The sequence below is a fragment of the Chiroxiphia lanceolata genome, chromosome 11 (assembly GCF_009829145.1).
Source record: "Chiroxiphia lanceolata isolate bChiLan1 chromosome 11, bChiLan1.pri, whole genome shotgun sequence".
NCBI classification, from domain to species: domain Eukaryota; kingdom Metazoa; phylum Chordata; class Aves; order Passeriformes; family Pipridae; genus Chiroxiphia; species Chiroxiphia lanceolata.
Window position 1 is genome coordinate 2,659,289 of NC_045647.1, and position 27,812 is coordinate 2,687,100.

The 27,812-nt window shown below is 42.6% G+C and overlaps 1 protein-coding gene across 3 annotated transcripts in view; it reads right to left on the reverse strand.

The window, feature by feature from the left end:
• Positions 1-23,517, reverse strand: part of LOC116792487 (contactin-6-like) — a 132,528-nt gene extending 109,011 nt beyond the window's left edge. For all 3 annotated transcript variants that reach the window (XM_032699464.1, XM_032699465.1, XM_032699463.1), the window contains exon 1: positions 23,058-23,517. The gene's annotated coding sequence lies outside the window, so the exon portion shown is untranslated. The remainder of the gene's footprint in view (positions 1-23,057) is intronic.
• Between the last annotated feature and the right edge of the window lie 4,295 nt (positions 23,518-27,812).

Genomic DNA, 27,812 nt, shown 5'->3' on the forward strand with positions numbered 1-27,812 from the left:
TGCAGAAATAGCAGCTTTCTGACCTGGTGAAAGGAACAATGTTTAACCAAAGGGATTTGGGGCTGAATCCCACAGGGATGCTGCTGGTGGAGCTTCACTCCAGGGCTCGTATATCGGTGTAGCCACCTATAGAATAAGTTCTGTTGAATGTATGTAGAAGGAAAGGAATAAAAATGTGAAAAGAGGCTAAAATCCAGGGAGTGCATGCACAGCCTTTTTTTCTGCAGCCTCAGCTTTCCCTCCCACCAGCTTCCACACCTCTATATCATCTTTTGAATTTGGCCTTACATACTTTTGTATTCTTCATCTGCCAGGAAATAAGCCAAGTCTGTCCCAGCCAGGCTTGAATTCTTGGCACACCATTGCTCCTGATCTCTATATTGTCTCCTGAGCACCTGATTTGAAGGCATCTAATGTGAATTTTCTCATGAATGCCAATGATATACAGCTACATTTTTCTTTTCAAACTTTTTATCCCTGAGGCACTTTCTGCACTCAAACCATTTTCCAGATATCCATAACAGACTGAATAGCAAACACTTGCAACTACCAGAGCAGAAGCAGAAGAGACCAGTTTTTCAGGCTGCAGCAAGATTTACTTATGCTGCTGCAGTACTTAGTGCTTATTTAGAATTATTGAACCATATTTCGAGGGAGAAAAGTACCCCGTATTATTTAACAAAGGTTTCCGATACCGATCGCTCCTATTTTTTCCTCCTGCACAAAAGGACTTGGATTTTCATTTGGCTTTCACTCCTGACTGCTATTGCTTACTTTTCCTAGGGAAACAGAAAATAGTGTGGCTAGGGAAACAGAAAATAGTGTGGCTCATTTGCAATTCAAATTCAGCACACGAAGCCTTCGGGGAGGGTTTAAATCTTGTGTTTTCAAAACGTTTTCCTAAATCCAAACAAACAGCTCGTTGTGTTTCAGGTGACATTGAGACTCATTCTTGGTGGGACACTACAGAGGCATTTGTTTCTTAAACTGCTCAAATTAAGGATTCACCAGCACTGGGTTGCCCAGAGAAGCTGTGGCTGCCCCATCCTTAGAAGTGTCCAAGGCCAGGTTGGATGGGGCTTGAAACAATCTAGGATAGTGGAAGGTGTCCCTGCCCATGGAACTGGATGATCTTTAAGATCCCTTTGGGAACTCCCAGCTTCTCCTGACAACCAAGTACGAGACACAAAAGAACTCAAACATCCTAAAAATAATTATTTTTTTTACATGGTTTCACTTTCACAGCAACAATTAGAGAGCTTAAAATAAAAAGCTGAGAGAGAAACCCTCCTCTGCCATCAAGGCACTGCAGGACATACCCGTGTGCCTTGGCATCCCACTGGCACTGCTGCTCAATGCCCAGGGAAGGAATTAGTGAGGGAACCTTTTCATCAGGGCGTCAGGAACACTTGAAGTGGTTTAATGGGGAAGCACAAACTTAGGGGATAGAGACATATTAACTTTATATTTATTAACTTCATATTATATATATATATATATTTATATTTATAATTTATATATATTATACATTTTATAATATGTAAAAATATTTCTATATTTATATAATTTATAAAATTTTGCTTCACATACTCACATTACTCATGTACCAGCATTACTGGTGGTGTTTCCTGTAATTTAGGGGATGGAGACATATTATATATAATATGTGTATATATATATATATACATATACATATATGAATTTATAGATATATGTGTGTCTCTAAGTATATATGTATGTGAATCTCTGCACATACATAGAGTACAAAGGTATAATTTGATTCAATAACCTCAATTTTTGGTTGGGTTTTTTTGTGGATTTGTTTTTGGTTCGTTGGTTGGTTGGGTGTCTTGTTTGTTTTTTTGTGGGTTTGTGGGTTTGTTGTTTAATTTTTTGGTTGATGTTTTTTTTTTAATATGAAGTTCTGGTCCTACTTTGGCTCCCTGCAGTAACACCTATGATAAATAAATACAGAAATATCTCATTGTGGTGTAGTGGGATAAGACTTGGCCAGAAGTTGGTTTTGTTTGAAGAGTGATAAAGTCTTTTTTATTCATTATAAACCCTGGCTGGTCTATTGGTCTCTCCCTCTGGGCCATGTGGAACAAGAATATTGATATGGGGAATGTTTGGGTGCCCTTGCACAGCCAATATATTGGGTTTCAGGGGATATTTGCATACCTGCAACTGTGCCAAGGCTTGGTTTCAGTGCAGACCCACCAGCAAATCCTTTTTGGGGGATAAAATATTCAACCAATTCAGGCTGACACTGCCCAGAATGGTACCTGGCATTCAAGTAAACTCTTATCCCATTACCAGAGCTGTGGGCCTGAATCAATTATAAATAAAATCCCAATAATTACATTCCTTTCTATAACAGCTTTTCCATAGCTTCTGTCTCCACTTATATATAAACATGTTTTGAATCAAGTCAATCAAAGACAACATATAGTTACAAAGCCAATATGTCAGTTGGAGAAAATTTCTATTCTGCAGTCTCTGTCATGTACAGAATTATATTTTGGAACATCATTTATCTGTAAGAATATCCAAACTCAGGCTAATATAAAATATTTGTCACTTAATTAGGTGAGGCACTTCACTGCCTGTGTCCCCTAAGTATTCAATGGAGTCTGGTTTTTGTTAGTTACCCCATTTTACTCTGTATGAGTAAAAGAGAAATTGTCCCAGTTTAAGTAGCTTAGGAATACGACATGAGCATTGCTATTCATTATTGATATTCCTGGGGGCAGCATCCACTTACAGTGATTAGGTTCCTCATCTTTTAGATCCTGAAATGGGATATCAAGGAACACAAGGTCTCCCACCCTTCTACAGCTTTGGTTCCAGCTCTGTGTGTCTCAGTGCTGTGTTCTCTGTGTCTGGCACAAATTATGCCTCTGATTTTTGGAAAATGTGTTTTCTACGATAAATTTGTTGCTGGGATAAGCACAGGTGCCTTTTACAGCAGATTTCTACCTTGCCAGTCTTTTCCTAAACTAAACAGAAGCGAGGCAGCAGTAGAGTGGGACAAAATAGAGCAATAATTCATCTTCTGTTGTTTGATAGATAGAAAAATGTCAGCCAAAAAGCTTCCTGGGGCAAAATGGATAACCTTTAAGGAAGATTTGCAGCAGTGATAGCAGCATTTAGCATTAAGTGCCATGTTTGCAGCAACTGAGGGAAGGCAAATCTGATTCAAGGCTTGGAGTGTCTGTAGGAGATATGGAAAGTGGCTCCCCAAAAGCTGATGTGCTCTTGAGCTGCCATCTCGTTGTGTCTGCAGATACACAGATCCTGGGGCGTGCTGGAAGAATTAACCTTGTATTCCATTTTCCATTTCGCTTCCCTTTCTGTGCAGTTTAAGTCTCTGTTGTATCAAGTGCAACAGGAAAAGTGGAATTTATGACATTTGTCGCTAAACTTGAGAATACATTTAGTCCTTGGCTCAGCTGTGTAATCCAGGCACAGCCCAAATCCAGGTGGACTCAACATCCAGGTGTTCCCCAGCCTTTCCCAGAGGGTTGTCACTGGGAGCTTGGATGGACCTACACATTCTCCAGCCCCTTCTGGACAGGAGCTCCCTCGGGATGGCAGCAGGATCTAATCCTTCCTTAGTTCCAATACAATGTTTTGGTCATTTAAGCCTTTTTCCTTCTTGTAGGACAGATCTGACAGAGCTCTTGCTCTTTTAGTTTGCTGCCCTTCCATGCCTCTGTACCAGCTCTGGGAGTGTCACCTGCCCCCAGGAAAATTAGGAACGATCCCACTCACTAAACATTTATGTAATGTTGTAAAGATAAAGCAGAATTCTCTATCAGAACTGCCTGAAGCCCAAATTCTCATGTAGAACCTGTTAATCAAAATGCTTAAAGACATGACATTTGCTGCAATGTGATGGCAACTTCACCCATAGATTGGCTTAATATAAAGACTTGGGTTATGGCTACAATATTCCTGAGTCATTCCTGGTATAGGAATTTCCAGCTCTTTGTCAATAAATCACAGGACTGCAAGAGCCAAGCAGAAGAGCTCTGTATATTCTTTAGCTAAAATAGTGCTGCTCTCACTTAATCCCTAATATGTGGGAATGGACATTCCATCATCTCTGTGAAGTTTGTCCTCCCTAAATTTCAGTGGGATTAAAACTTCAGCCTAATCTTCAGAGATTTCTGTGAAATGCAGAGTACACCATTTTCCATGTGAATTAGAATTATAAGTTTTCCTCATGAAGATGATTCCCAACAAGAGGATTCTCTGCTGATCACTCGACACAGTTGCAGTGATTACTGAGCAAACATGGAGACAGAAAAGGGCTGATAAAAAGGCTTCAAAGGTTTGGCTGGAGTGTAAGTGTGAATCAATTCAATACATTATCAAATACGTTTTCTGAAGAGATCTGAAAGTGTTAAACTTACTAAACCTGACAATATTATCTGCAAACAAATTATCACCTTCCTTTTAATGTGCTCACAAACACCAAAGCTGCTTGTCTTGATGGTACCCAAATACTGGGAGTGAAGAACAGACATTATTCCTCATAGATGAAAAGTTTAATATCTGCTTCATATCTATGAGTAAAAGCTCAAGAACTCTAGAACACCTCCTTCCAAACATTATCAGTGTCATAATGATTAAAAAAAATTATTCTATTTCCACTGAAGTTAGTACCAAAATTCCCATTTCTTCAGTAAAATAGGATCAAAATTAGAATGTCATCAAAAGATAGTGTGCAGGTTTCTTCAAGGATATGGATGTTAATAAAGGAACTGCTGATAAACCTTTACAATGGTATCTTGAAGACTTCATCTCTCTCAAGATCTCATGCAGCAGTTGTTTCAATATGAGCCTCATATCACAGGAATGCTTTAATTTGGGCCACCCTAAAGTCTGCTATTCAATGTTTTCACTTTAATCTTCTGCTTGCTCTGCATTTAATATCCCAGATCTTTTTATTAAACCCATATTAAAGGTATTGTGATCTCTTTATGGTCCTCTACTTTCAAATAAAACAATATCCTCAGTGACAAAGCCCTCACTCCTGAGTTTCTTGCACATCTGTTCCTCCAGCTGGTGGGAATCAGAGCATGGAGGGTTGGGGCTATCTCAGGTCACCTCCCTTGGCACCTTCAGTTCCAGTCAGGGTCAAACTGCTGTGCTTCTTAAAAGCCTAATAATGAGCCTCTATTCTTCTCAGCAAGACACACCAACTGATGTTTTACCTGGCACCCAAAAATGCTTTACCTGGCACCCACTGATTGAACTGCTGGCCAAGGAGATTCCTTGGAATGCCTCACAGATCTCATTAGGTCACTCTGCAGCAGGAATTTTGCATTTACTGAGGGGCTTTTTATTGTTCTTGGCTTGTTGATAAATTATTTATTTACCAGCATGGAATCTCATCTGTGGATAATTGCACTAAACATCTGAGCTCATGGAATCCTAGAATGGTTTGGGCTGAAGGAAGAATTTCTTCACAGAAGAGGTGATCAGATATTGGAATGGGCTGTCCAGGGAGGGGATGGAGTTCCCATCCCTGGGGGTGTTTAAGGAAAAAATGGACATAGCACTTGGTGCCATGGTGGGGATCGGGCACAGGTTGGATGTGATGATCTTGGAGGTCTTTTCCAACCTAAATGATTCTGTGATTCTTTTTCCTCAAAGACCATCTCAACTCCAACACCTCATTGGTGGAATCCAGTCACGAAGAGCTGGAGAAATGATCCTTTCACCCAGAGAATTCAAGCCTTGGAGAAACACCCTCAGAAGGGGACCTGCCTCAGGTGTTCACCTGCCACTCCTCCCTCAGAAATTCATGGATCAGAGTTCATATTTGCAAACAAACAACAACAAAAAAGTGAAACCGAAGATAGTTTTTGTACAAGAACCCGGAAATCTGCCAAATTATTAGCAACTGGACTTCAGCCTGGCAGGAAATATTAACAGCACCATGAAAGGAAATCATTAACTGTAGATTTCCCCGGAGAGTTGCCAGGAAATATTTCGATTTTTTAACAGCCATACATTGCTGTGCAGCAATAAATAAAGGGGACAGGACCACTTGTGGGGTGACCTGAGTGGACATGGCTTGAAACCATCTGACAGTGAGATTAGGATGAACACTGACTAACAAAAGCAGGACTGGGATGCCAGGGTGACTTTAGGATGAGCTGAACCACACGTGACCATTAGTTTTGCCCAGGATGAAGCCTCTAATCGTTTGATTTGCATATGTGCACGCCCGGGTGTCAGGAGGGAAAGTTAATTTCCAGGCTTATTGTTTAACAAGTAAATGATTCAGTGTGAAATGATGATCATTCCCTTCCTCCTCGGTGATGCTGTTGCTGTTTATTGCCATCATTTAGAATCTCTTCGATAATGAGGAAAAGAAGAAAATAATCAGTTGCTTTCTGGATGAAATTGGACTTAATTCAGCATAATCCATGTATTTTAAGATAGGGGATATAGCCAAGTGGAATAATCAGTGCAGCAAACAGATTGCTTTAGTGTCTAGACAGGTTTCAAGATGATCTGGAGATGGGAACAGGCATACAAATGATTTACCTCCTCTGTTCCAGCTAAATGTCTGGATGCTGGTGGAATACAGAAGGAAAAAAAGAGGAAGAAGTCCTTTAAACAAAAGCCAAGGAGAAAAGAGCTGGAGTTTCTGAAGGTTCCACCCCAGCAAACCCCTTTGCTGCAGGTTTTTGAGCAGAGGTTTCCTCTGAGCACATGGAGAAGGGTGATGCCACCTGAGGGTTGGATCTGCACACCAGCCAAGCCAGGGAGCAGGAAATGCAAGGAGCTGGAATCTGGGAGATCCTTCCCCGCCCAGGAGAGTCTGAACAGGCTGAACAGAAGGTCCACAATTCCCAGTTAAAGCTCTGAGGATAAATGATTTATTAAGGTTTAATAAATATAAATGACCTTGTCTGTCTTTAACAGCTTTAACAACATTAAACACTCTCCTAATTTTTAGAGTATGATGGGTTTTCAAGTCATAGAATAGCCTACAGATTTCTTTTTTTTAATATCTAAATTTGTCATTTGAAAAAAAACACTTGATTGTGAGCTGTGTATTTGAATATATATGGAGAAGCACATATTAATGTGATTTAAATATAAGCAGAACTTTATTTCTTTTATTACAGAGAATTATTTGGCACATTTAAAAACATATCTTTTCTTTTTCCTGTAATTAAATGTGTTTTATTTTTCCTAAAACTTCTCTAGACACTTGAGTTCCTTCACAGTCAGTTCACATAACATATCAATTGTATCAAGTTGCTTGAAAATAAAGATGTAATTTTAGGCCTGAAATTAATTGATTTGTAATTGTTTATTTGGTGTTTATTAATTAATTTCTTCTGCAGTTCCTGCTGTTTCCTAGGGTTTGTTTATGAGCTGTTTGCTCCTTCAGAAGTCAGACCTTTACCAAGGGGTAAAAGAAAGAGAGATAAACATTAACACTTTTCATTACATTAATTATTGCTAGAATCCTGCTTTGCTCCTGGCAGATGATTTGTTAGATATTGATTTTATTTCTTGATAATTATCTTGAACTCCAAACAAGTCCCACATGCAGGTATTGATGCATTTGCATCTGCTGGATATACAGCAGATAATGTATATATAGACTCAGAATAGGTTAGAAAAGTAAAATGTTAGCTTGAATAATAATCAGTATTTATGGATATTTCCTCTTCCTGGGTTCACTAAAGAGATCTGAGCTTGAACTCACTATTCTGGAGGTGTTCTGGGGTTTTGGCAGGTAAACAGGGCTGGCTACTCCAGTGTTGTGAGTAGGAAAATTTTGAATTTCATGGAGAAATGCTAATTTACACCAGTGAGGAACCAGGACCAAAGATATTTGGAAGAAAAAACCTTTAAAATTATCTGTGTTATGATAAGAATCACAATTTTACTTCGGAGCCAGATAACATTTAGGATGCGCTTATTTATGTATGCACTCATTTAAAATATATCAATTCTAAACTTCTAAAATGGGAAGGGCCATAAAAGGCCAGGACTGGATATAAATATTTAGCACGAGATTTTTACTGGCATGGCAATTTTTTTTTTTCCAGAGGCAGAACATCCTTTTCATTTCTGCTTTGTTTTCTCACCCATTAGGCTGAACATTGAAAACTAATAGGACTTTAACCTGTTTTTTTTGTACCATCGAAGCTCTGAGAAGCCTCTTTCACACCCTGCTATTCAGCACTTTCATTCAGACTCTCTTTATGCACCAAAATAGGTTGTTGGAATCACAGAGAACAACGGAGAGGAAATTACACAAAGGCAAATGATGTGTGATAATACAGAGAAGACACGGGAGTGGATTAAACACTCCCTGGCTCACTCAAGGCCGTTTTGAGGAGCACTTTACTTGGCAAAGCACTTCTGCAAATGATTCTGCTGATTAAATACCCCAAAATATGACTGGGTGCACATCCCTCACCACAACCCAGCTCAGCTGCTCTGCACCACAATTAATAAGAGAAATGGAAAATCCTGAGGTTTTTGCTGTTGCTGTTGCGTCAATTAAAAATTCACCTGCCTATTTAGCTGTTATTCATTCCCTTTCCACCCCCCTGATGTGTTATTTTCTATTCCAAGTATTTCTTTGTATTGTCCAACACCTCTTGCATTCTTAGTCCACCCATGGCTGTGTTTTTTTTGTGGTGGTAGAACAAGTAAAATATTCTTTGGTTTCATCCCTGCATTCAACTGTTTGTTGTAAACTCTTATGACTGTTGGTTTAACAGATTTTAAAAATACCAAAATCTGTCTTTTCATAGTAAAAGGGATATTTCCTTATCCCCTTATCATTTCTTTATCCCTTATCAAAAACAACTTTTGTTTCTTGGAGTCGCTATTAAAGCAGGTGATTTCCCCACCCCTCTCAGAAAGGTTGTCCTTTGTTTTAAACCAAACCAACTACATTTGGAACATGGAAAAATGCTCTGTCACAATAAATCCCTGAGTACATTCGTTAATAAGGAACCACAGTTACATTTTCCACATCAGTGAAAGCAAAACAAGTCAACGACCCAAATTTTCCCTACATTTTGTAAAGGTGTCTGAGATAAATTGCCTTCAAAACTGGAGGCTGGCTATTTAACACTGCTGACATTTCCAGCCAGAGGACACCCAGAGCAACATAAGGACTTGCTCAAGGAAAACACCGAATTTAAAGGTTTTTTAGCCTGTAAGTTCAGGGTCTGTCTAATGGTAAGTCTGTGGAATGGTTGCTCCACAGCAGCAGCAGTTATTAATTAACATATTTTCAGTTGCTATCTTTGCTGCAGTTGTAGGATCACTCTCATATTAACTGCAAAATATGTATTAAGGTGTTTGGCTGAATCAGGACTACATATTAAAAGTAAAAAGAACACTCCCTTTGAAACAGTATTTTGATTGGTGAAGCTGAACAGCCAAAACCCTGTGGTTTTCAAACCTCCTTTGGGCATGATTCTGTGGGACAAGGATCCAAAACTTTCAAATAATGAAATTTCCATTTGAGGTCTTTCTATATATCCTTTTCTGAAGGCTCAGGAGACTTTCCTGGTTATGCCACATTTAAGGAAGGCTCAGACCAGCTCAGCTTTGATACCAACACCAGTCACAGCCCAGCTTTGGAGGGAGCTGTGTCTTCCCAGGACTATCCAACCCATCCCAATGACTGCAGGATGGATATTGCCTGAGCACCATTTCCAGTCTCACACACCTGCAGAGCTGCTCTATCCACAAGTTTCTACACATTTCCCTGGAATTTCATTGGCAAAACCTCAAAACCAAGTTTGGTCTCTGATGGGCTTAAAAGTGCTTCTTGTTCTGAGGGAGAGACACCGAGGAGGATCTCGGGGTGAAGTGTCTGCAGTTCTGCAGGCCCATCACACCTCCACTGCAGTGATGTTCTCAATAATGCACATTGTTTCCTGGGATACTGCAGCTCTTCCCAGGCCTCTTGTCATTCCCACTGCTGATTGAGCTCGTTAATTGCCCATGGGCACTAATAACTTCTGCTGATGCTACTCTTGGTGTCATCTCTCTTCATGGCTCACCCTCCCTCCCAGTCCAGGGGATGTTACAGGTTCTGCAAGAGTTTAGAGATTGAAAAGGGATGATAACAATGAGATGGCCCTGCATTTCAGTCTTGGAAACATCCATTTACTGCTGGTGATCTAAATAATGGGCTACTTCTTCTCTTTCTTGACATATAAAACAATGTTGCTGCTATATAATCACACAAATCAAATTTTTCACCAGTTCTAGGCTAAGAGCAACAGCCAGATTGATTATATTCCTTTCTTGGTATGCTCCTCTTATGAAAATCTGTCATCCTTTAGGAGAAATAGCAAGTTCTAGGTCTGAAGGGACCCACTGCCTTTAGTTTTTGTGTCTTTAACAAACAAATCAGTCCTCATTAGTGTGCAAGTTCATCAACACCTATTGCAATTTCTGTACAGCAAATGTATCAGCCACAACTGCATTATGGGGAGGGCAAATCACACAGCAATTAATGGAGCTAATAAGCAGCACACAAGGTCTGATTCAGGCTTAAAACAGAAAGAGAAACACATCCCAGTGATTTCAGTAAGATTTAGATCAGCTTTCTAAAAAGTTGGCTCTTCACTGAGCTTATGATGCAGGCACACGTAGCAGTAAACAGGTTTTTACTCTCTGTGTATCTACAGGTCAGTGCACTCATATTTCAAGCAGGACCTACTGAGGAAAAGCTTCTTTTATATTTGTGTGTCTGGCTCAAAAAAAACCCAGAAAAACATAAACCCCCCAAAAATCGCATTTGCTGCAAACTTTTGCTCCTTTGCTTTGAAATTACACTGGGAAAAATGATTTTGTGTGCAGGCCAAGGGATATTGCAAAGAGAGAAGCTGGATTAGAAAAGCACATCTTAGTCATAAGCACAACACATTGCAGTGTGTTTCCTGGGCATGGTGGGAATCATTCTTTGTGAGAGGTTTTCCAGCTCTCTTGATCCAAATCACCAGCTGATGGTCTCTGAGCAACCCTGAGGCTGCTGCTCAGCTGGGCTGGGAAATGAAGGATTAAAGCTTCCTTCCCTTCCCTCTCTCTCTCTCCCATCCAGCACAAAGTTCCTACCAGAAAATAAACACCAAATATGCAGCTAGCCCAGAACACCTCTACACTCACACCCTGTCCCATGTGACTGAGGGGTGAAAAACTCCCTTTCAGAAGCTTTAGAGCCTCATCATTTCCTTGGACTATTGTTCAGAGCCTCTGCTATTATCCACTGTCACATCCGTGTGGCCAACCCGGGAAGCTACAGGCAACAGACTGATGGAAATAAAAGTTGTCCCTTCAAGACAATTTCAGGTAGTTTGTTTGTGTTTCCTTTGGTCTCATTAGGCTGCCACTGCAAGATAAATGGTTTGGGTTAAGGGTAATTTAGTTTATGGCACAATAGGTATGAAAGGTTATTCCCTCTTCTGCCCTCCTCACATAAAATCCACCTTAAAGAAAGGCAAGTCTTTATGTCTCAATAAACAGAAGCCACACAGATATTGTGTAACAAATTACATATTGGATAACCATCTATAAAATTTTAGTGGCTTATGAGGTTTGCATTGATTTGAATTTTACCCAAAGCGTTACAGTTCCTCTGAAACACTGAAATAAAAGGAAAACAGAAATATCCATTACGGTGGTTTTTAACAGTTTAGCCACCAGAGATATCTTTGAAAATGCAAATTACTGGCAACAGCCTGGAGATCACATTGCCCTTTCCCTGTTTGGGACACAGAAAACCCTGCAGATCAGCCCCAGAGAGGAGCTCAGCTCCACCTGCCACCAGACAAGGTTTTCCAAGCCCCGTCCAACCTGGCCTTTGACACTTCCAGAGATCCAGAGGCAGCCACAGCTTCTCTGGGCAACCTGTGCCAGGGCCTCCCCAACCTCACAGGGAAAGATTTCTTCCCCATATCCAGTGTGCTACCACTGCATGTCCTTGTGAGAAGTCCCTCTCCATCCTTCTTGTGGGCATGACAGAAAGGCTTCATCCAGAGAAAGGCCATTGATTGGATTCCTAGTAATGTTTGTCTCTGTCTGAATTTATATATATATATATCTTGAAAGTAGAAGGATTTTATAAATATGATGTAGAAGGGCTGTGAACGTAGTTATTCTTTACAGAAATGTGCAATAAAAATGACTGATCCTTAAAGCAAGGAGGTGAGGCACAAATTTGTATTAATTAGTATTATTCCAACTAGAAATGGGCAAGGCCAGGTTGGACAGAGCTTGGAGCAACGTGGGATAGTGGGAGATGTTCCTGCCCATGGCAGAGAGTGGGACTGGATGAGCTTTAAGGTCCCTTCCCACCCAAACAATCCCAGGATTGGATGATTTTGGGACAATAGTAGCTGGGCATTTGAGTAGCATTATTTACCCCCCTGTTGGCAGGTGAGTCTGAGGCACCAGCATTTCACACTCAGTGTTCCATGATTTACTTCACACAGCACAAAACAGCCCATCAACAGCAACCACCTTCCCTGCCACCACATTTGTCGTGTTTGAGCCTGGCTGCTGGACCAGCCTTGCCCAGGGTTGATCACCAGGCCACAGCCTGTGCAATTATCCACTTCAATAATCAGTGTCTGCTCCTGATGAATTATAGCTCTATCCTTCAGGATAAATGAGCTGGTGGGAAAGGTGTGACAGGTAACAATGCCTTTGTAATGGTGGATACAGCTATCAGGCTTCATGCAAAAAATGGACCACTAAAACATGTGGAAAAACAATAAGCAGAAATAAAGCTAAGAATCTATTTCGGGACGTGGTTGTTGACCTGGTATGAGAGACTGAAAATTAACCTCATTCTGCATAAATGCAGGAGGATTTCAGGCAGAACAATGTGGCCATGCTCAGGTCAGCTCTCAGATCACTTGTAGTCTGCCACAGATAAATTTTGGGCCATTTGAGGTGATTGTTTTTCCTGTGATGGTGTGAATTTTGGCTACTCCCTCAGCTGCTTTATCCAACACTGATAACACTGCTCAGACTGGCAGTGGACAGTCAACAAAAGGTGCCAGAGATGGCTCCAGGATGGTCTCTGATAATGCACCTGCCCTAATCAGGCCCCAGAGGTTTGGGTTCAACTCTTGCTTTCCTCTGAACCCCTTTTATAACTCTGTCCTTACACTCCATTCCACACTGGGTTAAAATATAGGATAAAACCAGTCAGTTAAGAAAGGAATCCCATGTGCTGCTGGGGAGAGGGGTGGGTCTAGGAAGCAAATTTAGCCTCTTTTTATAGTACAAACAGGCTGGATATTTACAGTCCCCACAGAGGAGCTTTTACCACCTCAGAGGGGTGAGGTGGGTAAGAGGGTACAGCCTTGAGGAGACTCCTTTTTCCCCCCCTCACCCCTTAATGTGGGTCATTTTCTAGGAATCCCCACTTAGAGGTAAAAAATCTAGAGTTAAGATTATTCACAGGGGTTTATTAAAATTGTGCTTTTTTCTGATGTATTTTCTTCATAAATTTTCTATTTTCAACCCCCTGATTTGGAATTGTGAGGTCCCATAGGGAACGTTACTAAAAGAGATCTCACCTGGTTTTATTTGGTGTCATTTATACTTAGAATCACAGAATCATTACAGCTGGAAAGGCTCTCCAAGATTGAGTCCAACCTTTAAGTCAACACTGCCAAGGTCACCACTAACCCATGTCCCCAAGTGCCACATCTACACAGCTTTTAAATCCCTCCAGGGATGGGGACTCCCCCAGGGCCCTGGGCAGCCTTTTCCAAATTACACTTTCATTTCCTTGCTCCTTTTAACTCATCCAAGTGTCACAGGTATTCCCCAGGTATTCCTGGTATCCATCAGTGTTTCATGGTTGATTTTGGCCTGTTTGCCAACAGAAAACGTGCAACGTTTTGTGACAGAACTTTCTGTAAGGCAGTGGGGGAAAATCCTCAGAGTGATTCCTTTGTGAATCAGCTTTAGTGTGTCTGAAAAAGAGTAGGGATAGATTGGATTTTGGGAAGAAATTTTCTCTGTGAGGGTAGTGAGGTCCTGGCACAGGTTGCCCAGAGAAGCTGTGGCTGCCCCATCCCTGGGAGTGTCCAAGGCCAGGTTGGAGCAACCTGGGCTAGTGGAAGGTGTCCCTGCCCATGGCAGGGCATGGAAAAAAAAGGTCTTTAAGGTCCAAACCACTCTGTGATTCTATGATTTTATGATCTCAAAAAAAAAAAGAAAAAAATCTAACTTGGTTTTTATTCTCTTAAAATCCTTCTTTTACCTCTGTGTGTTCAGGTGAGAGATTTGTATGACTTAGCCACACTCCACTGAGCTTAACAGGCCCCCTGGTTAGGCAGGGCCTGGGCTTTATTTTTGGGTATTGCTGCTGGTTCTCTGGCTGCTCGACCCACCCCCTCAGCATTGTCATACAAAGTGGTTTCCTGCTAATTCCTTTCAGGGCTTAGATGGATTTTGAATCAATCTTGCTGAGAAAGTCAGCCAGACAAAGAGGCAAGATCGTGACAGGGTTAGTCATTTCTGTTTTGCCTGAATCAGTGAGTAAGGTGCTTTTTGTCTGTTCTTGCACTTCAAACATAACTTTCATTCTCCTAATTTTTGACAGAAGTTCGGTTTTGGGTATCTCACACCTATGTCTTCCAAATCAATCCTCTGAATCTCTTTCCCAAAGTTTAATATCATCCATTATTCAACACCTTCTATAAGACCAACTTTAAAACTAGTAATCTCTCAGTAAAGCTGTGCAATTAATGCTGAAATACATCTAGTACAGAATAATACCAACCAGCACTCGCCATAGCCTTCCCCAGAGCATCCCAAAATACCAACAGCATTCCCTGAAGTCTTGGTTATCAAGATTTCTATAAGATGTAGTGGTAGATCCTGGCTCACCTTAGGGGAATTTTGCATTAAAATGCAAAACCACTTTCCCTGCAAAGTTAACTCCCCGTCAGCTGAGAGTGCACCCATTTCGTGCCAGATGTGAATGGTCTGAATGCGCCTCCAGTGCTGCTTCTTGCCCTGAGCTTTGCCCACTTTGCTCTATCATTTTAATCCCTCTTTAATTGGCCATTTTGGTTACTCTGCAGGCTCTGCTCCCCGTGCTGCCCACCCTGAGCTGGCAGGAGGGTGATGGGGAGCACCCACCCTGGTGACCCCAGCACCAACCACAGCCCCACCTCCTCCCCCCTGTGGAAGGGGAGTTTAACACACTGGAGTTTTTCTCCCTCTTGAGGCATTTTTTGGGCTGCCTTTGGATGAAGCTTTTATTTTGGATGCCTTTACAGTCTCTGTAGCTGCAGTAGTTTATGTTTTATTTGAAAACCTTGCATTTACTACAACATAAAGAGGTCATTATTGTTTATCTGTGCTCACCACTGTTCTTCTTTCCCTCCCCTCTCCTTCCAACTGCTTTCCCAAGTTATCCAGTACATACCAGGCTCACTTATCCCTGCTAGCACCAGATACAGCACAGTTATGTATCTTCCCCCAAGCTCAGTGTCCTCAGAGGAGTATTTAGGTTAAGAACAGTTTATTCCTGGCTGGAACTGCAGCAATTGTGAGCAGGTTCATAAGCCAGGATTCTCCTTCGCTTCAGGCAGCTTCTAAAAGCCAAGGTGATGTCTCAGATGGAATCAAAACTGGAGAGGAGCAGCAGCGGGGGAGGAAACATCCTTGATGCTGCAGCAAGGATGGTCCCTGTGGCACTGATGGCTCAAAGTGGTGTTTGGGGCAGGGCAGCAGCACAGGGGGTGAATAATCCTATTAACAGGCAGAAACTCATATGGAAAGCGGACAAATGGTGCAATAAACCTTTAGCTCAGCTGCCTCCAGCAAACAGGGGAAAGAAAAGCTTGTGTGAGAGCTGAGGATGCAGGAACAGGAGCCTTTGGTGGGCAGTGGGAAGCAAGAGGACACTGAGGAATCAGTTACAGCTCTGCCTCCTGCTTCTTGGGGAGCCACACCTGGACAAGGAGCATTTCAAAAAATCACAGAACTATTTAGATTGAAAAAGACCTCTGAGATTATCGAGTCCAACCTTTGAGCCATCACCACCTTGTCACCCAGCCCAGAGTGTCACATCCAGGGATGGAGGTTCCACCAACTCATCATTTCTCCCCATAGCTCCACTTCTCACCTCCTGCCTGGCCCAGGTGTGTTCCAGGGGGAATGTTTATACAGGTACAGCCTGAGTTTATCCTGCTCAGAGCTACCTGCTGCTTAAACAGAAATAACCACAAATATTCCCAGTATATTTAGCTCCACCGGAATTCTGTCCTTGGAAAAAACTTGTTTGTTTATTTTATGTGAGGTTTTTCATAGAATCATAGAATAGTTTGGGTTGGAAGGGACCTTAAAGATCCATTCTAAGGGCAGGGACACCTTCCACTAGACCAGGTTTTTGCAAAAGAATACATGAATAAAACTGTTCCTATTCCACTTCTGTGGGAAACAAAGATTCCCCTTGCAAGTAAAAGATCCCTCTGACCAGTCTTTGTGGCTATGCCCTCATCAAAAAGATGCATATGCAGCTGCTCAGGCATTACACAGCTACATAGTTAGTAAATATGGAATCAAAACTGGAGAGGAGCAGCAGTGGGGGAGGAAACATCCCTGATGCTGCAGCAAGGATGGTTCCTGTGGATAGTTTGGATTTTGGGTGGGAAAATTGAGCTAGGACTGAAAATACAGTGGAATAGAGGGTCCAGGGTGGGTTTAGGGCAGTGAAATTAGACCTGCACCTCCAGTACCTTCAGAGTGAATAATACTGGAAAAGAGAGGGTTAAGAATATAGATATATGGCTTTTAGCTTTGTGTGATAGCTGCAGGAAGGGCTGGATGACCTGTGTGGAGAGGCCTCAGCAATATGTCATCACTAATGATATCAGTGCTGAGGGAAAGGTGGCAGTTCAAGTGAGTGTAACAGGGGTAAAACCTCTAACCCGCTGTGCAGCCCAAGAGCTCTCACTAAAACTCTGCCAAAACAATTGCTGGGAGAGAAATCTCATCACCACCCGGATCCCTGGTGGCTGTAGAGCTTCCCTGCTATTCCCAGCCTGAGGAAAACAAAGCCATTTGGGGCTAAGTGGCTGGATTCGGGAGATGAGCACAATGTCATCAGCCTGGGGAGAGCTTAAATGCCTCAGGACCAGGGACAGTGCCAGGTGTAAAACAGCTCCCAGCAGACACCAGGCAGGGTTTATCTGACTCTAAAGCACCAGGGAATGAGTTGTGATGGTGGCTGCTGACAGGCATGCCAAGGAACTGAGGCACGAAGGAGGACCAGCAGCTGTGCTGGGGGTCAGTCTGGATGCCCAGCGTGGCTCTCCAAATGCTGGGTGTGCTGGCACACAGAGAACAGCCCCACAATGAGAATTAGATGCTTGGGTTTCTTTATTTGGCTCAAGGATGGACTCCTTGGAGTCACAGAATCATAGAATGGTCTGAGTTGGAAGGGACCTTAAAAAGCCCATCTCATTCCACCCCCTGCCATGGGCAGGGACACCTTCCACTAGCCCAGATTGCTCCAAGCCCTGTCCAACCTGGTCTTGGACACTTCCAGGGGTAGGACATCCCCAATTTCTCTCAGGAGAGCCTGTGTGTGACTCAGAAAAACCTGCAAATCAGTTCTAGAGAGGAGCTCAGCTCCACCTTCCAGGCGAGGTTTTCCAAACCCTGTCCAACCTGACCTTGAACACTCCCACTTCACCACCCTCACAGCAGAGGATTCCTTCCTAATATCCAATCCAAACCCACTCTCTTTCAGTTTGGACCCACCCTTGTCCTGCCATGCCAGTTCCTAATGAATAGCCCCTCTCCAGCTTCTTTGTGGGTTCCCTTCATGGAAAAACAGGGATGGACCATAGATCACTGCACAGAAGGCCAAATTCTGTTTTACCAACACAGCTGGGAGTTTTCAGCCGAGGGGTGGGAGCTGGATAGCCCATGTGACACAGTTGTCTCATTTAGGTGATAAAAATCGACATTTTATCAGGATTCCTTCACTAATGGAGGAAGCACACTTTGCAGTGAGGTTTGCTCTGGTCCCGCTGGTTTTGTAATTTCATGGTAGGATTATCAGCAAGTGCTTGAAGAGATGAAGTTGCAGAAACTTCAGTGCTTTTAATCCCTGTTTCTCTCACCAAAGGTACCACTTTTATACACCAAACTTATTGTATGGTCTGCTTGAGAGGGAATGTCTGGGAGAGATGGATTTGTAGTGGTGAAGTACATGATGCACTCTAGTTTCAGAAACAGTGACAAATATTTTTTGCCCCAGACAGACCTATTTTTAGTGGACTGACCTCATAACAGACAAGGCAGTGGGACAGAATGAAGCATAAAATGCACAGAAGGAAATAATCAGTAAACAGCTGAAAAGTCCTTTATTTAGCTGTAGGTAACTTGAACAGCTTCTTTATTCCCAACGTTAATCACAGCGATGGGAAGGAAAAAACAAGGTGCTGATCTAAGATAGTCTTCTCACACTTACTGACAACCCAGCCCAGCATGTCCTTTGCCCACAATAGAGAGCATTTTCCTCATTAATATTCTAAAATCCTCCAATATTTTCCTCTGCCCAAGTCCATGAGCAGTGGAGTTTGAGGAGCTGAACACACACTGTCCCTGTTGGGGGGTGACAGCACCAGCTCTCGTGCTCAGCACCCAACAAGATGTTCTGTCATCAAAGCCCAGCCTTGTCAGAAGGTTCTCAGCAGCTCTGAGAACATCTTCTGTGGGAAGAATTCTTAATTATGTGGGAAAACTGCTGGATCAAGGGTCCAGAATAGCCAGGAGTTTAGGCACAGGGTTACAAGCAGTGATGAAACTTCTGCTCTACCTAAAGAGCAATATCTTCTCCACCTAAATGGCAATCTCCCTGGAGTGTCCTAACCCTAGACTGCTGGCTCTGTGGGCAGCCCTACCCCAGGCTTTGATCATTTGGACTCTGGAAAAACCCTCATGAGAAAAGGTTTGATCTCCCCAAGCCAGACTTGCAAATGAACCACTGATCTTTTTTTCTTTTTGCACATCAAATGTTTACAGACACAAGATGAGAGCCCTGACTGCTGCACCACCAGCTCCTCTGGGACAGGATACTTCAGCCCCTTCCATGCTGGAATGGGAATGGAGAAAATTACAGCATTTTTATAGCAGAGATTCCTCAGTTTCCATCCAGCCTTCCCCTATTTAATAAGAGATAAGTTCAATAAAAGATTTTTAATAAGTTTTTAATAAGAGATTCCCTGCAGACATCACCAAAGACAGGGACTTGGGATCCTCATGCTTTGGTTACAGCCATGGGAGAGCTTAATTCATTCTCAAATATGAAACAGGTTTCATACTTTTTCTGAGGAGTCTTTTATATAAAATGGATCCTATTGTTGTCCAGAAAAAAAATGAGCACTTAGTTTATAAAAATTAGGCAATGTGTTTTTATTTGTTTGAGAAGTCTCTGGTGGGAGTGTGATGAGAGCCCAGGGAGGGTTATTGTGTACCTGGGCAGTGGGTCACTTGTGTTTGTACATGGCTAATAAAAACAGTCATCTGGAAGCCAATTATACCCATTCCCATATTATTACGTTGTGTAAAGAGCAAGGACATAACACTCCTTCTCTCATCTTTCTGATGTTTTCCATCTCTTTTAACAAGAGCCTTGGAGCAGATGCTGTCAAGAATTTTAATAAAACAAACTGCCTTTCTGACTGACTCCATCCATTTCTTCTTGTCTTTATAGGCTAAAAATATATTAGAGGGTGTAAGTGAGGGAAATTCCTCTTCTCTCCAACTCCCTCCTCCCCATCCCTCTCTCTCGGTCATTCTCCTGAGCACTGCAGGCTGTGGAGTTTTTTCTCTTGCAGAGAACCCAGAACACAAAGACTCCCAACATGAATGAAAACATGAGATCATAGAATATTAAAATGATTTGGGTGGGAAGAACCTTAAAGCTCGTTTCGTTCCACCCCCTGCCATGGGCAGGGACACTTTCCACTAGCCCAGGGTGCTCCAACCTGGCCTTGGACACTTCCAGGGATGGGGCAGCCACAACTTCTCTGGGAACTTGTGCCAGGGCCTCCCCACCCTCTCAGGGAAGAATTCCTTCCCAATATCCCATCTAACCCTGCTCTCTGGCAGTTTGAAGCCATTCCCCCTTGTCCTGTCCTTTCATGTCTTTGTCCAAAGCCCCTCTCTGGCTCTCCTAGAGCCCCTTTAAGGCCTGTCAGGCTGTGATAAGATGGAACAATTATCTTTGCAGTCCCAGAACAGGTGGGTGGAAGCAGCTTTTACCCTCCAGAATAAAAGCAGCAGGAAGTGCTGCCTAGCTGCACCTGAGCCACCAGGCAGAGTTGAGGTTGGGCTGGGAGCCCAGCAGGATCTTCCTGGGGGAGAGGAGACAGAGCTGGGAGCAGAAAGGTATGGAAAAACTCAGACTTTTCTTTTTTTGTCTCTCTTTGGAGTTCTTACAGCCTTTGGTACTGATGTTTGCAAGTCCCCATGTCTTGTTTGGTGCAAGAGCATCTTGCTGACACTTTGTGCTGCCCTGGTCTGTTGAGAAGCCTCCCAGTGTTGTGGTGGGATCTTCCACACCTCTGATGCTTTGTCTCATGCTAGTTTTGTTGGGTTTTTTTATCTCAAAAGGATGGAGAGCTGTTAAGTACAATGTCCTGATCTATTCTGCTTGGGGTTGTTCTTATTTATTGTGTTTAAGGTACTTGAAGATACTTTGTTCTGGTTTTTTTCATGGTGTTTTTATCTTGTATATCCTGCACTTGTAGAAAGACTTTGTGTAAATAAGAGATTTGTGAAATCTGATATTTGTGGATGCAAATAAGGTCACCTAATCATCTAAATACTGGTGTGTTGCTACAAAGCAAAGTTTAGTGTCCCAGAGGTGGTATTTACTACACAGGGAGCTGTGGTTGTAAAACTGTGCCTGAAGTTCTTTGTACCTTTGCTTCTCCAAGAGATTTTGCCTGTCACATAGAAGATTTAGGCTACAAATTTGCCTAGTTATGATCAACTTTGAGTGCAACCTTTGGGAAAAAGGAATAAAGGAGTTTTTGAGCCAGAGTTCCTGGTGTAAGAGCATTCCCTGGGTGTATGGAAGTCAGAAGGGTCTGGGCCAAACAGGAACAGCAGCATTAAGAGGTTTTTGTGTCTTGGTTTCCCTGAGCAAGCTCTAGGAAGGTGAGCAGCACCTGGGCAGGGGATAATAGAGGCCAATCTGTGGCAGTTTTCTGGAATAAACTCAATTCTAAACAGAAGGAATTTTGCCTTGTAGTAACATGTAACGAACACGGTTCTGGGGGGAAAACACAAATTTGATGCTATTTTGAAGAGCTGATCCATTTCCACCCACAAGACAAACATCTTCTAATGAACATTTTCTATCTAAACACAAATAGTACCTTGTACCCACACCATGCAAACACACAGTTTTGTGTTTCAGGTCCCCTTGGGGACGCTGGCACTTTGTTCTGTGATGGAAATATTTACTTCAATGGCAAGAAATTAATTTTAGAGTAGCTTATTATACTCCACAAACCTTTTTAATAGTGATCATAAAGCTGGAAGAAAAGGAGAAGAGAAGTCTCCTGTTTGATTTAAAGCACATAAGTTGTTATATATTATTTATCATTTTATCCTCAGCATGGAAGGTAAAACTTGTAATCCGTGGCCATCAGTAGCTCAGCAGCATTTGAAATCTCCAGCTGCATACGTTGGTGTGTTTTATTTTTCTTTTTTACACAATAAAACGTGATCTATGGTCGTTGCTAACTTCATATAGGTACTGATTTGGGACTTTTTAGTGTCATAAAACCTCTGAAGCAGAGACTCCTGGAATGTGAAACACTGACATAGTGCCTCTGGAGCACCAAAGCCAAAGCTGGCTGATGAAGATGGGTTATTTGTGGGCAGGTGGTGCCTGGAATCACAAACACTGAAGGCTTTCCTTGCACACACATAAAAATCCTCTGAACTTTCAGAACTTTATAAATGCTGAGTGTGACAGTGACAGGTCTCCTCTCTTTGGGGGGAAAAAATAAAAAGAGGGGAGAAGGAAATGCTCCTTCGGAGGAGTAAATACACTGATTTTTAACTCCTAATATTTCTCTGCAAACGGTTGCAGAGCTGCCAAAAGGCCAACTAAGTGTTATTAGCACAGGCTGCAGGGTGTTTGCATCTTGTTTAATCATTCAGCTCCATAAGTGCTGCAGGAATTGTTAACATGGAGCTGCTTGTGCAAAAGCTGCTGGAGGAGCCCTTTCACACCTGCAACAACTGTCTGAATCCAAGGATTCACCCAAAAAGCACTATGGGAATATGCTAGTTAATATTAAGCCCTGCTCAAGCAGTTGCTTCTGGAGCCACAGACTTCCAAAACTTTTTATACAGTATTACTTTTCCTTTAAAGCTGCGTCACACAGTATAAATAAACAACAATATCTAAACTAACACTCCTGCAAAACCAAAGTTCAGTATAAGCTGTGAACTTGCTTTGTATTTTTCTTTAACGATTCAAATGAGCAACAGGGAGAACTTTCCTTTTTAGGACTTACCTAAATTTTCCTGAAGATTGATGTTTATTGCTTTTACACCTTCAGCTGGCAGGAATTAGGTTAGGCTCTCATTACCCACTTCATCTTTTAATATGCTGCTGAAAGTCATATGAAAGTGCCAAAATTAGCACTGTCATCCTCTGTGTTGTCCGTTTTACTGCAGCACAGAGCTGTGAGAGACTCCAATAAAATACCTGTGGTGCCTGTTCCTGCACAGTCTCTCTGTTTGCCTCAGACCTCACATGAATACAAATTCATTATATAGGGATTTTTTTCCTCCCAAGAACGTGCACATTTGGATCACCAGCCATTTACAGACGTGCAGCAGAAATAAAGCAGTGAATTTTCTTCCTCCTCTCCCCGTTATGCTGATGAAAATCACTGAGGAAGGAGAGAAAAACCCACCCCAGCACAGGCAGCTCCCCAACACCACTCACACTGCAGCAGACAGCACGATTCTGTACTTACACAGCTGAGCAGGGAAATGTCTCAGGATCTTTACAATTTTCTGCAGGACTGTTCCAGGCTCTCAGCAAGGCACAGCGTTCATCCAGGCAGAACGGAGCCGTATGGAAGGTCTGTGCAGCTGGGAGATAATGGAACTGTTTTCCCAGCTGGGACTACGAGCCTTTTTATCCACTGAGCATTGCGTGGCTCTTCCCTGGAATTAACCGTGAGACACACGGCTTTCCCGGGGTGTGCTCCAGCCAGGACCCACACAATCAGTGCTTCAGGCAGATATAAACAGCTCCTACAGCTTTTGCGTATTCCTGTCTGGAAATTTGGGGTGGGTAAGAATTAGCTCCGCGTTGCTCATCCTTGGAGAAAGCTGAGCGAGCGAAAGCGCAGCTGTCGGACCGGGAGCATGAAAGATTAAATGTGCTCTTGCTATTCCTCTCCTACAAATATGAGCTCCTGTCAGGTAATCACAAGCCTCTCTCCCCAAAAACTGGGTCAGGACTCAGCATTAGGTTTAGAAGAGGAATGGAAATGATTTTTGTTTGCTCCTGGGTCTCGCTGAGCTCCGTAAGATTGAGCTCATAGGATGAGTTGTCACTCAGATCCCATCCCAGCACTGCCTGACCTCATGAAACATTTAACTGCCCCTCCAAATTTTACATATTTAAACAAAAAAAAAGGAGGACTTGTTTGTTTAAAGTGGCACAGACACAGATTTTGATAACAAGTGAACTTCAAAACTTCTTAAATTCCCATTTTCCCTCTTAGGAGTTTTTCAGAAGAGATCAAATGCAGAGCTCAGACAGGGGAATGTCCTTCTGTTAGTGAGCAAAAGTTATTTGTATCATAGAATCACAGGATAGTTTGGGTTGCAAGTGATCTTAAAAATCATCCAGTGCCACCCCCTGCTCTGGGCAGGGACACCTTCCACTAGCCCAGGTTGCTCCAAGCCCCGTCCAACCTGGCCTTGGACACTCCCAGGGATCCAGGGGCAGCCACAGCTTCTCTGGGCAACCTGTGCCACCACCCTCACAGGGAAGAACTTCCTGATATCCAGGAAACAGCAGTTTTTGGAATATTTCTGTTGTGAAAAGTGCAATTATGCCACAGGCATAATTCTTCATGACATTTTTATGCCATGTTGGTGTAAATTCCTTAGTTTGTGATGGGATTAAGTGCCTGCCTACCCAAGCAATGGCAAGTGGAGAGGTTGTCCTGGTCTGATGTTCATTTGCAAAATGGGGACAACAGGACCGTGGGATCTCCTGGGCTGTGCCCAGAAGTGCCAAGCAGCCCATTCCATCCCCATGGTGAGCTCTCTCCTCCCATTCCAGAGCTCTCATAGCCATCCTCCTGATTAACATAAACAATTTTCCACTTCCATCCTGTGAGCTCCTCAAATGAGCTTTACCGACAATTAATTAAGCCTCCCAGCACCTTCTAAAGGAGATAGGCATTATAATTAGTAGTTCTATTTTTAATTAGGAATGAAATTTAAAATGGAATTTTAGGTATTTCCTCATTAAAAATTTCTTTAAAATAATTAACAGGGCTTTTTCCAAGTGGTATCAAGAGTAAATAGACAAAACGTTGCTTGCAACAGATTTAACCTGAGCTTCTCCTCACCAATTTTAAATTTTTTTTAAAAATCTAGCCTTTTCTCTGTCAAAATAAATTATTTTGCTTATGCATTTCTTGTCTAACAAGACTGGGAACAGAATTTCTGAGTTGCTGAGGAAATCAGTGCTGTTAAAACTTTTCAATTTCCAACCGAGAATAGAGGGAAGTATTTTAGAAACGCTTCTTCAAAAGCTTAATTGTTCATTTCAAGATCTCTCTGAAGGCAGGCTGAGAGAGTTGGGGTTGTTCAGCCTGGAGAAGTTTCTGAAAGACCTTAGAGCCCCTTCCAGTTTCTAAAGGGGTTCCAAGAGAGCTGGAGAGGGACTTGGGACAAGGACCTGAAGTGACAGGAAAAGGGGGAATGGTCTTAAGGTGAAGGAGAGCAGATTGAGATTGGATATTGGGAAGAAATTCTTTGTGAAGGTGGCCCTTGGCACTGGCACAGGTTGCCCAGAGAAGCTGTGGCTGCCCCATCCCTGGAAGCCACTTCACTTTTGCCATGTCAGAACAGGTTTCAAAACTGTGTGTCCTGGTTCTGACCTGTGTGGGTGATGCTCCAATCAATACCTGGGAGTTTATCTATAATGGAACTGGAAGCTCTTTATCCCCAGGACTGGAATGGCAGCCCTGACTGGAAATAATTGGACAAGGAAATTTAAAAAGTATAAGCAAAAAGGAGTATGGAGGCTTTTACTGAAGTTGTTTTTGATATGTCTGGTGGTGTTACTGGATGCAGTTCGTGTTTTGACAACATGGACAAATGCAATTGTCATTGAACAGCCTTTGTTATCAAGACAATTACAGTGACCTTCATTCTACATTTTTTTTGTGTTTTCTTCAGGGTTTTGTGCAGAATGTGGGTTTTTGGTTTTATTTTTGTGTATGTGTTTGTTTCGCTATTTTTTAATTTTTTTTTTTTTTTTTTAAGAAAAGAAACCATCTGAGAAAACACCACCTGTGTGTCTTCAGAATTTTAGGGTTGTGTTTGTGGCTGTATCTTGCTGGATGTGAGATATCAGATGAGAGGGTCACATTTTTGCATTGATTTGCCTTGAGGGAGAGAAAAACTAGGAGCACAGAGCCTGGGAACTGCAATGAACTTTCATTTACTTCACCTCCCAGTTGTGCTGGATGGTCAGTGGATCCATGTCCACCATCTGTGTGGAGGAGAAGACTCCACAGACATCCCTGGCTGGAAGTGCAGGGTACCAGATGTCACCTAATGGGGATCAGCTGCAAGGAGTCATTCAGCTGTGAGTTAAAGAGCTCAGAAAACCAGATTAAAATGGAATAATTCAGCCAACCTCTCAATTTACAGAAGTCACTGTGGCTACACATGAAGTCACTCCTTTCAAGCACGGCTTTGGCAGCTGTTAGAGGGGAGAGACAGAGTGAGAGGACACGGCCTCCAGCTGTGCCAGGGGAGGGTCAGGTTGGACAGCAGGAGGAATTTCTCCCTGGAAAGGGTGGTCAGGCCTTGGAAGGGGCTGCCCAGGGAGGTTTGAATTCCCCACCCCTGGAGGTGCCCAAGGAAGGACTGGATGTGACACTCAGTGCTCTGGGCTGGGGGACAAGGTGGGGATGGGGCACAGGGGGGATCCATGGGCTGAGAGGGCTTTTCCCACCTCAGTGATTCTGTGTAGGGTCATGTTTTGGGAAGTGCTTGCAGAATTTCCTATTCCCTCTGCAGCCCCATCTCTGCACTGGCACTGGTGCCAGCACAAGGCCATCTCCTAGTGGCACTACCAGTCTTTGTGATCCATGTTTTCCATCATTTTCATGAAGTTGCTGCAGCTTTTATAACACTGACTGATACCATTTGTTGTCAATGTATTTATTTCCCCTTGTGTGTTCATACTTCTGCAAGTCCCCAGTGACTCTGGATCATTATTTTATTTCTCTAGTCAAGGCACAGTCTTCCCCAGACCTCTGGGAACCCCAAATGCCAGTAGGTACCACCCTGTGCTGTTCAATAGAGTCTTATAAAACTCACTTATGGTACTTCTAGGAGACCTTCTTAGCTCTTCCTCCTCATACATTTTGCATTTTCCATGTTACATGTCATTATCACAATGTAAGAAATTGTAAGTAATTTCTGTTCTAATACTGAGCATTAATTCCTGAATTAATGAAATGGGAAAGGATGTGTAATTCCTGCCAACCTGCCTTAGGACACCCTGCTCCATTTATTCCTCAGCAGTTTCCTGCAGTCCTATTCCACTTCTACCCTGAATTCCATGGAGCATTTCAAATTTCGTATATTAGGCACTTTTGCCAGATATTCATCCACCATCTTCTGTTTTGTATCAATTTTACTTTTGAAAACAACAGTTTTCTGAGGAAAACTGGGTCTGCAAAAGCTGAGAAGTCTTGGCTGGGGAGTTTTTCTGCTGATTTGTGTGCACTCAAATCGACTCTATAGTTCTCAAACTTCCCACCTTCCCTGAGAAAAATCAAATGTTACTGTGCAAGATGAGAATTACCTTTGAATAACCTGCAAATCCACTTTTTATCTTGATTTTTAGTAAGTTGGGGGGGTGACTAATGCTCAGAGTGAAAGCACATTAAAGTCAAATGTGCAAATATTAAAGCTAGTGAAAATTGTAAATTATTTTAAGCCTTTGCACCTATATTTGTATTTGAATATCTAAATAATAAGGGCTTAATATCTACTCTGAGCCACAATCTCAGTTCCTCTCTGAGGTGAGGTCCTGTCAATCTCCTTTCCTCAAACCATAGAGGTCTGACCAACCCATTTAGTGCAAATAAGCCTGAAAAAGAGAGAGAAGTGCTCAGAAATCTGCTGTGGCAGGATGGGAGTCCCTGAATCCTCCTCTGTGTTGGGGCACTGATGGGCTTCAGGGGCTTCAGACAGAGGGTGATGTGGAGGGGCACAAAATTAAAGGAGATTTTGGTGGTAACTGGAGTAGGTTCTTCAGGTTCTGCAGTAAAACTTTACACCTGTAATACTCATTTAGAGTTGTCTTTGTAATCTTATTTTGACTTTTTTTATAGACAGTACTATCATGGAGTTGTGACTTCTATAATTCCCTGACTTACTTAAATATCTGCTTAAATATCACAAGGTGGGCAGGAAGTGGGAAGAGAGTTTGGGTTGGATTCCAGGAGCAGCCCTGCCCAGAG